Consider the following 12,217-nt stretch of genomic DNA (forward strand, 5'->3'; position numbering starts at 1 on the left):
ATTTTACTCATTGTAGATTGCTTATGTTTTACCATTAGACATAATTAAGTGAAATACATGAAGAAACATAATTAAGTGGAACACTGAATGAAAATTGAGTCTTGAACTAATAGATTCCTCTAATAACTTGTATTTTAGAATGGTTACATTCATCAACAAAAAATCCCATTTCAAACTGCATTTTCAAGGACCACACTGCTTCGACCACATAATTCAATCATAGAAAGATAGCTCAAGGACCACACTGGGGCACATAAATTGAAATGACATTGCCAAGGTATAGTAATGGACAAAATCAATTCAATCAAAAAATTGAATGATAAAACCTGGAAAGCTCACATTCATTAATAGCCTATGGAAATCCATTCAATCCAAACCCATCCACATAGACAACACAAAATGTATCGGGCAGGTATTCATGAAATTTCCCAAAACCTAACTTAGTCATTTATATGATAAAGTGCAAAAACAAACAAAACACAATGACATAAATCATTGCCTTGAAGTTCTTCTCCATTCTTTAAAGCCTTCTACCATGCTCATGAATTTCATTGTCTATCTTACAAAGCCTTGTCCTTAGATCGTTTAATTCTTCTGTTCTTATAGCTTTCCGTGGTCCAACATAGGAACAAATTGCGGAGCTAGTGTCGTCATCAACCTCATCTACGAATTTGAAGTAATTACAGTGTTCCTTATGACTCTACAATGCATAAACATTAGTCAATCAAATCACAGAAATAACTTTGTACATAGTAAAAGATCAATTTCTATAATAGATATTTACATATTTCGATGGGAAAACAAAGAACAAACGTCCTTGGTTTCCATTCTCATTCGTTCATACAATATACATAGCCGCTGTTCTCCTACAATCACACAATCTAGGTTTTAATCTTATGTTGCTATTATTAGTAGAAGAAGAAGCCATAGTTTTGTAATTTGCATACATAATACCAAAGGCATTTCAATTTGTTCCTGATTATTAGCAAATTGATTGGAGTAAACTCATCTTAAAATTTTTGTTTTTTTATGCATAATTTGTTCAACAAATCTTGCAAGATAATTATTATATGGTTCGATAACATCATGTTAACTATGTGTCCAACTAATAATAAGAAACTAAATGAATACATGTGAACTTCTGGACCAACTACATAATCTCAGGACTAATTACATAATCTCAGCAACTATAACTTATGGGTTAGCATCACAAAAATGATAAAATTTTGCAGCTTATTATTTCAACAGGACAATGACAAACGGACATAATTCAAAACCAATTTCAGAAGCCAAAAATTCAAAAAGTAGGTAGTTGTAAAGAAAACAAATGAACCGACCACATGAAAAACAAGAGATATCTTTTCTTGATATTGAACTCAAAAATGATACATGAAAAGAATAAAAAAAAATTCAAAGAATTGCGTCATATCTCTATTAATAACAAGCCAGACTCCTCTTAATTTGTAGAAATTAATTAACCTAGCAAATGATAGTGTTCTTAGTGGAAAGGGAGAGACTTATCAAACACATCACAAATTAAAGGCAAATCCCAAACGCTAACACAAATTGAAAGCAAAATCCAAACCCAAACAGTCACAATCGACTAATTTTTACAAAAATTGAAACCAAAACATAAACCCTAGATTTTTGATTTTAGGTTTACCTTAGATTCTGTGTCTTCTCGTTGATTTACCTCAGACTTCGTGTCGTTCGCCGTCGTTCATCCTCATTCGTCCTCCTTCATCGTCAATCAAAGAGCGATCAGAAGTGAGAGGGATGACAGAGATGATAGAGATTTTGGGTGAGAGTGATCTGCTGAGCAGAGGTGAGAGTGATCTAGAACAAGAGAGATCTTCTGAGAGGAATCTAGGATGAGAGCTGTTGTTTGAATGGTTTTTGGCTTCAAATAGAGATAGAAAGAAAACATAGAGAGGAGAGAGAAAATATTGACAAAAATGTATTTGACTCATTTTTGACTGAGTTTTCAGGCCACTCGAGCCACAAGGTTTCGAGCTACGAAATTTTATTGATGAGAGTTGGACAAAGGAAAATGTTTGAAGGTCACAATTTTTGTGGCTATAATGGCTCAAAACCGCCAAAACGACGTCGTTTTAGCATGTTTTGCACCCAAAACAACGTCGTTTTGGTAGTTTTGAGCTATTGTGGCCACAAAAATTGTGGCCCTCTAACATTGTTGGTTGGACAAAACACTCTACTCTACCAAATGTCCCAACAAAAGGGAAAAACAATTTTTTCTAATAGAATAAAAACATTCTTATCTAAAGATTTTCTAACACCACTAAAATAAATATACAATAAAAGTACTAAATATTAGAATAAAAAAGTCTAAAAAAATCTATAATGTAAAAAATTAACAAATATTATTTAAATTAAAATTAAAAATATTTAAAAATCCCTACTTAAGATTATTGGGCCTCTCATGTTTATAAATGATGCTCGCAATTTATTATAAGTTAAAAATTAATAATCAACAAGTAGAAATTAAACGTATCTCTTTGCCAATTTTTAAATAATCAATTTTTTTCGCCTATTCAAACTATTTGTGTTTAATAAATTATAAATAGAAATTATATCAAACAGTTTGGTACAAATTTTTAAATTAAAATAAATAATAAACACTTATTTAAGTTGTAACAAACCCTTACAGCTTAAACTTAGTATTTGGTTAGGGGATTTGATGAGAGATTTGGAAAGGGAAAAAGAATGTGAAATATGAATAAAATATAATTACATTTTATCTAGTTTCACACACCTTTTTCTTTTCTCTTTCCAAATTTCTTCCCAAATCCCCTAACAAAATACAATGTAAATAAATTAGGAGTAATTGCACCAGAGTGGGATTTTGAAGCTAAAAAAAAATTTACATATTAATAAAAAACATTGTAATTATAATTATTAATATTTAAAAGTTTCTCACTTATTGATAATTATTTTTTTTTTTAAAATTACACTGATTTGCGACAGGATAAATTACCAATACGTCATAATAGTTTGATTTAATTCCTATCAAGTCTTATTGAGAATAAGTCTTAATAAAATCGTCACGTCACTAAAAATAATTTTTTGTGATAATTTTTTGCATATGTCGTTAAAAATTGAAAACTAGTGACTTTTTTTTATCACGATTTTTACAAATTGTCACTAAAATTTACAATTAGTGACATTTTTTCATGACAAAATTTTCAAACTGTAGCTGAAAATTAAAAATTAGTAACATTTTTTTGTAACAAATTTTCAAACTGTCGTTGAAAATTAACAATTGGTGACTTTTTTTAAAAAGTTTTCGATGAAAAATGCCATTAATTATCATAGGACCTATTAGACAATAAGTCTACCTATTAGAACTTACACGCAAGTGCCATATATTCCCAATGAATTAAGAGAAAATTATATATCAGTGAGAAATCAAAAAATTATTTACAAAAAAATTATAAACTTACTCAACTTTTTCTTAAATGTTTTTTTGGGTAAATTACACTTTGCCTCCCTAAAGTTTCACCCATTTCTATAGCGATCCCGATTTTTCCTCCGTTGTTTATTATATTCCGGACTCAGTTCCGTGGATGATTGTTGTTGTCTGTATCGCGTTTCTATCCTTTAACTCTTTGTAATTGAGTTTTGGGTTATGTTGGGCAGGTTTGAAATAAGGTTGGTTGTGTTTAGAAACATATAGTTAATGCCCAGATTTTGGCCTCCACGCTCGAGCAGGCCCTTTTGCATTTGCTTCTCCGCTCGAGCGGGCAGTCTGACGCTCGAGCGGGATTCTTCAGCTGTCAGTATTCTCGCAGGTCTGAAATACTGGGATTGTGCATCGGACGCTCGAGCGTCAACTTTCACGCTCGAGCGGGGACCTTCGTCTGCAGAACTTTTGGAAGTGTGCATTCCACGCTCGAGCAGCACTTTTCACGCTCGAGCAGGAGTCTGTGTCTGACGCTCGAGCGCGGCGTCCTACGCTCGAGCGAACTGTAATGTATATCAATCCGAGTTGTAGCCTTTTTTAATCACTTTTTTGACTCTCTCTCTCTCTTTAACTTTCCAAACCCTAATTTGAGAGCTTCTCTCTCTAGAATACCCTCTCTCTCTACATTTTGATCTTGATTTAGTGAGACCTAACCCTTGTGTCTTCATTAAAGTGTTGGAGCTTCTCAAAACCTCCATTTTTATCCGAAAAGTTGTGGGTTTGGAGCACTTTCGAGTTTCTTCATCATCACCTTTGGGTCTCTTCATTTGAGGTAAGGATAACTACTCATATTTATGGCCTTTGACATAAACACGTAGTCATTTTGATTTAATGTTGAAGTTGCAAATTTTGGGGTGTTAGGGTTTCAAAACTTGAAATGTATAAAGAGGGGTTTTGTTCCTTTTGAACTATACATGTGTATATGGGTCTTAAAATGAGGTTATTGATGTTTATTGATGATATTTGGACCTTTGGGTCAATGTTGAGAAAATGGGGAAAATGCCTTAGTTGGGCTTAATCGGGTTGTAGACGTTGTAGACACCCCATTTTTGACCGACCTTAAGACTCAGACGTCACCGATTGAGTGCTTGGTGATGTTGCATAATGTACTCGTTCAGAAGTTTCAGAGTCGCGGCCGTGAGCCCTGCCTCCGAACTTCCGAACCCTTTTCTGTGCCTTGTCTCGGTTTGCGAGCTAGACTCGGTTTTCTCTGTTTCTTTTCCTGAGGGGAGGGAGAGGTCCCGTAGACCATCTCTCAATGTTCGCAGGCTACATTTGGTGGCCGTAGGCCATTTTTCCCATTTCGGAGTCCGGTTCCCGGTTTTCGGAGCCGTCAGGCCGTGTGCCTCGGTTCGGGACCGCTTAACCATCTCCTGTTGCTCTGATTTTTGGCATACATCTTATTTGCTCCCTTTTGAGGGACACTGGGGTCCCAGAAACCCACTTCGTGGCCGAACGCCACTTTCGGTGTTTAACAGCCCATTTTTGGGATCCCGAACTGCGTGTTTTGGCTCCCGAACATTCGTTTTGCAACGGTTTTCGTTCATTTTTGGCAGGTACCTCTGTTTTATCACAGGGAAGGTCACTGAAGGGTGGGAGGCCAGCAATTGTTGCAGCAGCCAGTTATCTCTCCTCCGGAGCCTCCTGGCGCCCGTTTTTCCAACTTCCGGGCTAATGTTGAACACCCTAGGGTTAGTGTTGCCAACTTTCAACCACATATCTGTGATCTACACACCTGGGAGGCCCCTAAAAGTTGGTGGCCGGCCATTAAGGTCACCTGACCCTTTTGACCCCTTTCTTCCGGGCTAATGTTGAACCCCTTGGACCCCTTTTCTTGAACTTTGAACCACATATCTGTGATGTACACACCTGGGAGGCCACTAAAAGTTCATGGCCGGCCAGTAATTCAACTTGACCCTTTTGACCCCTATTTCCGAGCCAATGTTGAACCCCTTGGACCCACTTTCTCGGATTTTTAACCACATGGTTGTGTTATACACACATAGGGGTACCTCTCCAGTAGCTGGCCGGCCAGAAAATCGCATTGACCCTTTTGACCCCTAGCCGGCCGGCTAGGGGGTGTGGCCGGCCGGCCACCTCCAGCAAAAGTAATGGGTCGGCCTGCTTCCTTGCACTGTGCACTTTACAGCTGTGGGGCAATATCCCCCAGATATTATCTGTATCCGGGGGATATTTTGTGGGGGAGTTTTACCCTCCTTTTCCCCCACCTTTACACCCCTTCTTTGGCCTATATAGCAAGCAAACCTTGTTCTTTGTTGGGGTTAGAAAAACTCTTCTTCAAGCTCCCATATAGAACTCCATCTTCTTCCTTCTCAACTCTTGAAAAAACCCTAAGTCCCTAACCATTATTCCTTCTACACCACCAAGCTCTACCACCACCATCTCATTTCCAGCAACAAGGAAGGATTCTTGAAGGCTAAAGAAGCTGCAAATCCATCCAAGAAGCAACAAAAGTTTGAATCTTCAAGGGTAAGTAACACTTTTACCCTTTTGACCTTTTTTCTTGATCTATTTCTAAGTCCCACTTCTTTTTGGTTTCAAGCTCCGGCCCTAACTGAAAAGGGCCATCTTTTGAGCTCATCTTCACTTCTCATTAAGGGCTCAACCCTGTTTGAGCCCTCCATAATATACTTGCTTCAATGATCCTCTTGTATGTCATAGTTTTGCATGCTATTTTTGGCCCATGAGCAATCTGTTTTTGAGCGTGTTATAAACTGATATAAGGCTTATTTTGAGTCCCTCTTCAACATTGGAGAAGGGCTCAACATTGTTTGGTGCTTCCATGTGTCACTTGTAGTTATATCCCCTATTTGGCCCCATTTTTGCATAAATTGATAGCCCTCTTTGCTTCTGTTTTTGGCCCTTGGTCCGAACTAAAAGTGGCCTTATTTTGGCCTATACTTCATGTTTCATTCACACTTTTTTTCTGTTTGGTGATTATTTTATATACTTCATGTTATAGCACCTTTTGAGCCTTGTCTTGCATCACATTTTTGGCATATTTGTATACTGATTTGAGGTCTGCCATATACTGTAAATGTTCATATTTTTGGTCCATCTTCAGTGTTGTAGAATGAAATTTTTCAGTTTGAGTTTTGCTTATACCACTTGCTTCATTACCCCTCTTTTGGCCCCTATCCTTGCATGCTATTTTTCCCCTACCTATACTTGCTGTTTGGCCATGTTTATAACTGTGAAAGTGCATATTTCGGGACTGTCTAGCTTCTGTCTTTGCATTGCATGTCCATATTGTGCATGTTTGGCATAGCTATAGGCCATTTCGGGTGCCTAATATTGCATTTCGGGACATTTCCTTGCATTTCATGTCATTTCGCTTCATTTCGGGATTGTTTTTTCCCCATATTTTAGTGCTGAAATTCCATTAGTATGCTTTCATATCATTTTTGCCATATTTCATCACATTTTAGCACCGCCTCGGTTTGCGTGCCCGTGTGCACGCATTTCGAGGCACTTCATTTTCTGCCATCGGCATCTCATGTGAGTGCGGTTGAGGCTCTCTCATGTTAGTATAAGTCCATTTGTCATTTTTCATGTCATTTGCATTGCGTATTCACCGCCTCAGTTTGCGTGCCCGTGTGCACGCATTTCGAGGCACTTCATTTTCTGCCATCGGCATCTCATGTGAGTGCGGCTGAGGCTCTCTCATGTTAGTATAAGTCCATTTGTCATTTTTCATGTCATTTGCATTGCGTATTCACCGCCTCGGTTTGCGTGCCCGTGTGCACGCATTTCGAGGCACTTCATTTTCTGCCATCGGCATCTCATGTGAGTACGGCTGAGGCTATCTCATGTTAGTATAAGTCCATTTGTCATTTTCCATGTCATTTGCATTGCGTATTCACCGCCTCGGTTTGCGTGCCCGTGTGCACGCATTTCGAGGCACTTCATTTTCTGCCATCGGCATCTTATGTGAGTGTGGCTGAGGCTCTCTCATGTTAGTATAAGTCCATGTTGCATTTTCCATGTCATTCGCATCACTTTTGCATCGCCTCGGTTTGCGTGCCCGTGTGCACGCATTTCGAGGCACTCCTTTTTTTACCCGCAGGCATCCTATGTGAGTGTGGCTGAGGCTCACTCATGTTGGTATAAGCCCATTTGTCATTTCCATGTCATTTCATCACATTTTACCATTGCCTCGGTTTGCGTGCCCGTGTGCACGCATTTCGAGGCACCTCATTTTAATAGCATCATATCATCGCCTCGATTTGCGTACCCGTGTGCATGTATTTCGAGACACATATCATCGCCTCGGTTTGCGTGCCCGCGTGCACGCATTTCGAGACACATATCATCGCCTCGGTTTGTGTGCCCGCGTGCCCGCATTTCGAGACACATATCATCGCCACGCGGGCACGCATTTCGAGACACATATCATCGCCTCGGTTTGCGTGCCTGCGTGCACGCATTTCGAGACACATATCATCGACTCGGTTTGCGTGCCCTCGTACACGCATTTCGAGACACATATCATTTTCTTGGTTTGCGTGCCCGTGTGCACGCACTCCGAGGCATTTCATTTTCATAGCATTCTACCATTTTCTCAGTTTGCGTGCCCGTATGCACGCATTTCGAGGCATCTCATTTTCATAGCATTGAGTATGTTAGGATTGTATCTTAGTTGCATTTCATGCATATCATGCATATTGCATCGTGTCCAGAATAGGAGTTAGTCCGGGCACGGGAAACGAGGTGCATTTTGTACTCCGAGTGACGGAATGTGTCTCAATTCCCTAGTCACCGACACTCCGGATTATCCATGATGGAGTTAGGTTTTAGCTGTAGTTTCATGTGCATTCATCCTATATTGAGTCGTGCATTTCGACTCCTCGGCCATCATGCCTCGGTATGCGTGATTGGTGGCACGAGGATCGAGACATGCATACATCTGTGCAGATACATTGCTATGCCCCTTTCCTGCTCTCTGTTGCAGCAAAACGAAGAATCAGCAACCTTTCGGGGCTTGGCACGCATTTCAAGAACAGGTGTAAACAGAGGCTAATTGGGGCATTCCGGTGGATTTCCGCGCAAGACAATCCGGACATGCATCATCCACTAGAAGCAAGGCAGTCCCTGGCTTGCATGCCAGTTTTACTTGTTTTCTTAGTTAATTCTTTAATTAATTAGAATTTTGTAATATTTTTGGACTGTAATATTCTTTTATTTGGGGACTGTAATATTTGGACTGTATATTTATTCGGACCCTCCGAGTGAGGGCACAACTGTAATAAGTGTGGGTGAGTGTGATGTATGTCTTCCAACCCCACGTCTTTCTCCCTTTTATTTATCCGCTTACGATGGTTAGATTAGGGCATGTTTAAATTAGCATACAGTATGATAGCATGTTTGCATCATTCATCTGTATCGCATGCACTGGGCTCGGCGCATCATACTAACTGCATCGTACTTTCAATTCCAAGTTGAATATATGGTAGTTGTAACATTTCATATATCATCTTAGAATAGCCGAGCCTGCTATAGTTGCATTTTGCATGTGTTGCATTAGGCATTTCTGTATACTTAGGATTCATGCATGATTTCTAATAAGTTTCTATTTTGGGTTGGAGTACCCGGTGAGCTTTATGCTTTAGCATCCTTGCATGCGTGTGAGTATTGCCATGAATAGCATGCTTGCCATGAGGCTATGTGCTTATATGATATAACTGCTTGAATGCCTGTGGGTGAAGGTTGGGTTATCTGAATTGGAGTAAATCATCAAATGTTTCAAGCCTACCTGTGGGTAGCAAAAACCTCTTTCAAAAAACACAAAATGTTTTGTTCCAATTCAAGCGATCCAGTCTATACTTGTATGCTGTGCGCATCACATAGTAACCTAGGCTAATAAACCGGAATAAGAACCCACAATGTTTTCAAAAATTGATATCATGGTTAGTAGAGGCCGGTCTATGACCGGGCGAGCGGGGGTGCTCACGAAGTGACCTTCCCCAATCGTACCCAAGTTCCCGAGCCGAGGCAACTTTGGTGATGACGGACACGTGGCCTTTTGGCACCGAGTCAGGGTTTCCTAAATTTCCCAAAATAAAATATTTAGGTGGCGACTCTGTATCTGGCAAAGCAGTCCATGTTTGGCACTTCTTTCAAACAAATCTGTTTTCTAAAAACGATTTGCCAGATTTGGACTCTTTGGTTCAGATTAGGAACCGTGACTACAAAAAGTCGAGTCCGAGCTGTAGCGAGGTCCCCTGCGGGCTTGTTACAGTTTCTGGCGACTCTGCTGGGGATTTAGAGAACTTGACTCGAACTCATAATATCTGTTTTTGACTACACTTGTGTGATTCTTTGCATTGCATTTGCATTGGTGCGCCTAGGACACCGTGTTTGCCATCTGCTATTCCTGAACGGTTTGCCGGAGGCTTGTCTTGTCAAGGTATGACCATAAGGCTGACCGGTTGTGGGCTCTGCCAGTATGGGAACACAAACCCCGATTTTACCGGGGCACCCTTTTTGACCATTCGACCTAGTGCATATTCGGATCCATAGTGACCATTCCAAACTAGGACAGGTTGCTTACCCGTTTATAGGTTATTTGAAACTACTGCGTGCGTAATGAAACCCTAGCTCCTGACAAAATAGGATAGGGAAACCCTACCCCAACATAGGGGTGTTTTGGCTCTCACTCATCTGTTATGTGCTTTAGAGTGCGTCTCTACAGGAATGCATGTATCAGTGTATGAGTTTGGGCATCAGGCCTGCGGGCATCAATCAGTATCTGTGAATCAGTTTTGCCTGAGGGTATCAATTCACCGGCAGAATTTTGGGCAGAATTCAATAGAGAGCATACTCATTCAACTATGCTCGTATCTGTTCAGGTGAAATCAGGCTGAGATGCTGCACGTTTTCTCTTTTGCTAGGGTAATCCTGGAACTATAGCTTCAGAAGGCTCCGATATCCCCCAGGTACATTGGATCCGTGTTGATAGACTTTGTCAGGTCGGAAATTCAGTTCAAAGGCAAATCAGTGTTCCTTCGCTGAGGTAAGACAGAGGGCCAGATAGGGTTCATTTTGTTCATCTGATCCGACAGTCACCAATCACATCATCAGCAGACCCGTGATGGCACAGGTTTCGGAAGAATTTGTGGCCATGATAGCAGCGTTAAATCAGGGAACTGCCATGCAGGCTGAGACCAGTATTGAAACGCAGCGCCCATCTGGGGCATCTGCCTCGTATCCAGCTTCGGGACCCCAGTTGAACTTTGACCCACTTCTACCAGCTGAAGATTTGCATAATGGACTTACACCAACATGAGTGGACCTCAGCCACACTCACATCAGTGGCCATTAGATGAAAATGAGACGACCGAAATGCGTGCGCACATGCACGCATTCCGAGGACCGAACCTAAGGCATCAAATGCCACTCTACCAAAGCATGGCAAGGGATGAAAGATGGCATACAAACATGTAATTTCCAGCACCGAAACATGATGCTAAATGGTCCCAAAACATGGAAATATGGCACCCGATGCATGGAATAAGCCCCGAAACTCAAAACTAGACACATGTATTGAACCACAAGTATACAAAGCAAGCATTATTTGATCATGAAGTCAAAAGACAGAGCCAAGGCAGTCCCAAAACATGCACATTTCCAGTTTAAAGCATGGCCAAAAGATGCTAACATGAGGGACTAAAATAGCATGCAACATTGGCTAGCAAGCATGGTTTACATGGCATGTACATGAAGCAAATGAGAACTCATCAAACCAGCCAAAAATAGTGAATAAAACATGCCAAAATATGCCCAAATAATTACTGAAATGCAGCCAATGCATGGAAAAATGAGGGGCTTCTTTGGAAGGCTATTCAAGGGGTTGTTAACCACATACAAGATAGACATGAAGCATGGAAATAAAAACTCTGGAAATGAGTTATGATAGCCCTAAAACTCACAAAATTAGCCCTGAAATCAGTCAAGGAAGCATACGATGAAAGGCCCCCTCAAAACGCCTTGAATGGAATCGTTCTACACATGCACTATAGACATAAAATATGATCAAAAGGGCCCCAGAAAGACCTAAGGCAGACCTTAAAACCCACAAAATTGGACCCAAAAAGTGACTTCAATGCATGCAAAATAGAGCCTTTTTGGAAAGCCAATGATGCTAGTAAAGAAAATGAGGGGTGAGAGGGTCACCCCTCTATGATTTCAAAGCTCAAAACCTCATCAAAGCCACTGAAAATCCCCTGCATTTCAGTGGCTAAGAGGCCAAAATAAGTCCAATGCAAATGCTCTAACGCATAGCCCTAAATATGAAGGAATGAAGCATGCAAGGAAGGAGATGACTCCAAACAGAAAAGTGACCTCAAGAAATGTGACGACCCAGAATTTTTCCCTCCGCTCGAGCGGAGGATTTGACGCTCGAGCGGACTTTTGGGGTTCTCAGCAATTTTGCAGATGGCCTGAGATTCTGGGAGTGGTGAATCTCCGCTCGAGCGGAGAAGTTGACGCTCGAGCGGACTGCCTTATTGGTCGGTGCGCGCTCGAGCGGTTGAAGCGACGCTCGAGCGTGAGAAGTAAGATTTCCCTTGACATTGTAGTGGTGTATTTAGAATCTTCTTATTTTATTTTGGAGTATTGTTTGAGGTGGTAATATGATGGTAAAGTAAGATTGGACCAAAAGCTTTAATTAGAATAAATTGTCTGCGACCAGCCGTCACTCTTTTGTCATTTTCTTTT

At 40.6% G+C, this 12,217-nt stretch overlaps 1 long non-coding RNA gene across 1 annotated transcript; it reads right to left on the reverse strand.

Annotated features, from left to right (window-relative positions):
* Nucleotides 1–245: 245 nt before the first annotated feature.
* LOC114313334 (uncharacterized) lies at nt 246–1,956 on the reverse strand. The gene is made up of 2 exons (XR_003647158.2): nt 1,664–1,956; nt 246–700 (listed from the first exon to the last, which is right to left on the reverse strand). It is a non-coding gene; the product is annotated as an uncharacterized LOC114313334 (long non-coding RNA).
* Between the last annotated feature and the right edge of the window lie 10,261 nt (nt 1,957–12,217).

The sequence above is a fragment of the Camellia sinensis genome, chromosome 11 (assembly GCF_055761805.1).
Source record: "Camellia sinensis isolate YWXY chromosome 11, ASM5576180v1, whole genome shotgun sequence".
Lineage (NCBI taxonomy): Eukaryota > Viridiplantae > Streptophyta > Magnoliopsida > Ericales > Theaceae > Camellia > Camellia sinensis.